This window comes from Sinocyclocheilus rhinocerous, unplaced genomic scaffold, assembly GCF_001515625.1.
Source record: "Sinocyclocheilus rhinocerous isolate Xijiao unplaced genomic scaffold, SAMN03320098_v1.1 scaffold1938, whole genome shotgun sequence".
Classification (NCBI taxonomy): Eukaryota; Metazoa; Chordata; class Actinopteri; order Cypriniformes; family Cyprinidae; genus Sinocyclocheilus; species Sinocyclocheilus rhinocerous.
In genome coordinates, this window is record NW_015629065.1 from 517,315 (window position 1) to 521,862 (window position 4,548).

Below are 4,548 nucleotides of genomic sequence, written 5' to 3' on the forward strand. Positions count from 1 at the left end.
TCAAACAGATCATTACATAAACATGAGTAACTCTCCACCGTTCAATAAGAGTCCACATGTTAATAGTAATACAATACATTAATATGCAGAATTAATTTGATTTTTTTTAAGTTAGGCTAACTGGCTTTGTATGTTAGCCTATCTTGCTAATTGGTTACCATGAAAACACAAGGAAAGATTACAATCCTGTTTTCCAACAAAAGTATAATGACATGTTTTAGTCCAAATTCACTTCACAACATCAGTCGAGTCTTTGAAATTATTATTGTAATCTGACATGGTTTCATTAAAAAGAATGAGGCAGAAATCATGCCAATTTATATCATTCTATACAGTGATAAAGGCTATATCGATTAGCATTGCATTTTAAACTTTATTCTTATAAAAATACCCGAGATGGCTTGAAGAGCACAGATAAAACCATATGTTGTCGCAGTCATTGTTTATTTTCTTCATGTTTCATCAGTAAAACGTCTAACTGCATGTTATTCAGCTACTAGGCTACATCTACAGCGAAAGCTGAATTTCCTGGAACATCATCAGTGAGTCTCACTTGTGGAGTTTCTGCACGAGGGTGATACTAGTACTTATTTCAATAGTGGCTAGTAACTATTATATTGTTACTAGTAACACATTTTACATTTTTGCCATTGACTTCTATAGGGATCCGTCATTGAGATATCAACTATTCAGATTTGACTAGTATGTATTCCACTAGTGACTAGTACTTAATTTTGATGTACTAGTAGTTATTCATTAGGTACTAGTACATATTTTTAGATACTAGTACTCATTCATTAGATACTAGTACCTATTAAATGGACACTAGTACTTAAAAGATTAAATACATTAAACTGAATGAGGCAGAAATCATGCCACTTTATATTATTCTATACAGTGATAAAGGCTATGTCGATTAGTATTGCATTTTAAATATATTTTATTCTTATAAAAATACCCGAGATGGCTTGAAGAGCACAGATAAAACCATATATTGTCGCAGTCATTGTTTATTTTCTTCATGTTTCATCAGTAAAACGTCTATCTGCATGGTATTCAGCGACTACATCTACAGCTAAAGCTGAATGTCTTTGTCAAGGTCAAGGTCTTAACTTGAGTGTTAAAGTTAATGAGATAATTATGTGATTAATTAAGTGCTGATTGAGCATTAGTGATGAACAGCTGCTGTTAACAAGCAGAATCACTGAAGAAAAGAGAAACAAGAATTACAACTGACTTCAGCCACAGAAGTGAAGAAGTATCCCTTCTCTGTTGCCCACTCTATCCTTGACCTTCTCGTTTCCACGTCCTCGTGCGTCCCGCGTCATAGTAGCAGCCGGAATACATGCCTTGTCCAAATACCCAGTAGCAAATACCCGCACTTGCGGTCTTCTTGGCCACTTGAGAGCGCGTGCGCGTGCGCGCGACAGGAAGTAAGTGCGCAAGACTGTCCCAGGTCTTAAAGGGGTCATATGATGCAATTTCAAATTTTCCTTTCTCTTTGGAGTGTTACAAGCTGTTCCTGCATAGATAAGATCCCTAAAGTTGCAAAGACTAAAGTCTCAAACCCAAAGAGATATTTTTATAAAAGTTAAGACTTGTCCACGCCCTCCTAAAACGCCTCGTTTAAACACGCCCCCACATGTCTAGTCATGATGTGGTAAGATTTGCATAACGAAAAGAAAAAAGGCGTAACTTTGATTCTCGCTGTAGTATTGTTGTTGCCGCCGCCGCCATGTTGTGGAGACGCTGCTGTAAGTAAGTTTTTATATTTAAAGAATTTGCCACTGACGATTCAAACGCAAGTTTTGAGCAGTGTAGAGTGGCGCTTGTTGTTTGTCGGTTGTTTGTAAATGCATCTACTTTCAGAAGGCCAAATAAAGTGCTTTTGCTTTCGCCTAGAAACACACAGCGTCTCCCTGACATGGCTGCTTCAACACTAACTGCGGTTACTGAAACCACGCCTTCTTTCTTTGCGTGAACATTTGGGCGGCATTATGCTAATATTTCCACATAGTGAGGTAGATATGTGGGGGCGTGTTAGAACGAGCCGTTTTAGGGGGGCGTGGCAGAGTCTTAACTTTGATAAAGAATATCTCTTTGGTTTTGAGACTTTAGTCTTTGCAACTTCAGGGATCTTATCTATGCACAATCAGCTTGTAACACTCCAAAGAGAAAGGAAAACTTGAAATCGCATCATATGACCCCTTTAACGTGTATGGAAAGGGATGAGGTGTGCGTGTGTGTGTGTCGGGATAAAGGAGGGAGGAAATGGAATAATAATAAACCTAACATTATATTATTTAAAATTGAACTTAAGCATTATATTGAGGCCCTAAAAAATGCAAGAAATAAAAAAGCGAAACGGATGTATAGAATTTTTGAATCCTTTTCTTTTTGGAACTTTTTGTAAGTTTTTTTCCCCTGTATAGTTTTTTTTAATCTCTCTCTCTCTCTCTCTCTCTCTCTTTTCTCTTTCTCTCTCTCTCTTTTCTCTTTCTGTTGTTTCATTTGATGCTATTATGAATGTAATAGATAATAGTTGAATTCATTGTGATCCTCTGTATATGTATGTTGTTATTGTTCTTGTTATGCAGTAAAAAAAAAGGGATAAAGGAGGGAGAACGGGTGAGTTCTGTAAACCTATTTTCTGATCCACACTCCGGAGCAGAAGGTGGCGGTAATGCACCAATACGCTGGATGCCAAACGCCGTAAAAATATAAGAAGAAGAAGAAGGCAAAGCAGTTTTATAGTTAACTGAAAGAAACCGGGTGAGAGCGCCCTCTGAGCGAACAAAATTATCACTGGCGCAGAGGTACGACCCATTCAAGTTAAGTCGCAGCATGTTCACTTTAAATGGATAGCATATGTTATGAGTGACACTAACAGGTTATGTTTAAACTTTAGCGGCTAGTTGGTTGCTCTGGCATGTGAGTAGGTGTGGCGAGCTCGCAGAGAGGTTCAGTGGGAGTGGGTGTCCGCGTGCGCTACATTGTACAGTGTACACTATGTTCTATTAAATGTGGTGGACTTCGTTAGTGCACATATCTCACGTCACTTTCGGGACATTTGCCAGGAGAAATGCGCGTAGTAGTGTTATAGGAACTGTCCAGTTTTGATGTGGTCAAAAGACAAACTTGAGCAACTTTAGAGTTGGGTGTCTTGCAGTGTTGCATGCATGGAAATAATTCACATATCAGTCAAGGGGGTTGTGAAATAATCTTACGTAACCGTTTTAGTAACATCTGTATTTCTGTTTCAGACTGGCAGCTCACATACAAGCTGCTGAGTTGAAATAGTCTACCGCTATATAAAACTTATGTCATCATTTACTCATGCTGGGAATTTTAGGCTGAATGACAACCTCAGTCACTTTCATTGTATGGAAATAAAAGTTGCAATAAAACACACAGGTTTGTTAAGAGCAATACTTTTAATATAGACAAATTATTATTAGGCTGGGCTACTGTATACGTTTTTTTTTATGACTGCCGTATTCGCAAGTATTTTCCAAGCAAATTAAGTGCACGTTTTTATCATGTGTAAAATTACTGATTAACATGGCGGATAAAAGCAGCTCGTTTTTTTACACAAACAATATAGGCTACTATAGGCGTACTGACAGAACTCGGGGTGATTTTTCAAACTTGATGTGCTGTTGTGGTAGGCCAGTTTCAAATCGCTTATACTACGGGGCCGTTGAATGCTTGAATCTGATTGGCTTACGAACGTTCTGAGGTGTGCAATTATTTTCAGGGAAAAGCACGGCGAACGTAGTTCCAGGCCGCTCTCTTGACCGCATTACAGTTCCATATCACTTCGCATAGTGTGATATGGAATATGGAAAAAAACACAGGAATTACTGCAATCACACGTGCTCGCACACGCACACTACGGTCATGCAGTTTGCACAAAAAGGTGTTGTCAGCGCTGCCCTGACGATTTTATTTATCAGTTAGCCTATATATTGTGTAGCAACTTAAAGGCTACACATGACATTTCTCACTAGCGAGGTAATAACAGCGCTGTTTAGAGACGCTGCTGCAGAACACTGTTGAGGGACGCATCAAGAGCGGCTCGACGGTGTTTAGTGTCCAGCAGCAGCAGAGCCAGCGTGCCATCAGCGCAGCTGAAGAGTTCTGTGTTCAAATGCGCGCAATAGTCTTAAGCTTGCAGCAAAAGTAATTACCATAAATGTGTCAGGGGGAAACAGTAAGGAGATATTTGAATTATTTACTAATAAATAGTGTTTTCTGATGCTGGGTACACACCACAAGATAATTGGGCTGATTTTGGGTCCGATTTCTCCCCTTCCGACAATGTAATGTCCCGATTTTCTTGGTGGTTCTAAAGATTATCTTATCAGATTTTCCTGTGGTGTGAGGTGTGTTAAGAGTGACTGAATCTGCTCGGAAGAACGTTGAAGGCGCCCCGATTGCGAATCGTAAATATTCAACATGTTCTCTATAGGAGCAAAACGGTTAAATCTAGGAATTTTTGTCCTCATGTTTGTGGTCTCTCACATTTTGAAGATCTTATAAGATTTT

The 4,548-nt window shown here is 38.9% G+C and overlaps 1 protein-coding gene across 2 annotated transcripts in view; it reads left to right on the forward strand.

Moving 5' to 3' along the window:
- Positions 1-2,726: 2,726 nt before the first annotated feature.
- LOC107738690 (bcl-2-like protein 13) overlaps positions 2,727-4,548 on the forward strand; it is a 19,312-nt gene continuing 17,490 nt past the window's right edge. Inside the window, exon 1 of one of the 2 annotated variants that reach the window (XM_016550482.1) lies at positions 2,727-2,831. The gene's annotated coding sequence lies outside the window, so the exon portion shown is untranslated. The remainder of the gene's footprint in view (positions 2,832-4,548) is intronic. The other variant, XM_016550480.1, reaches the window with a different exon arrangement.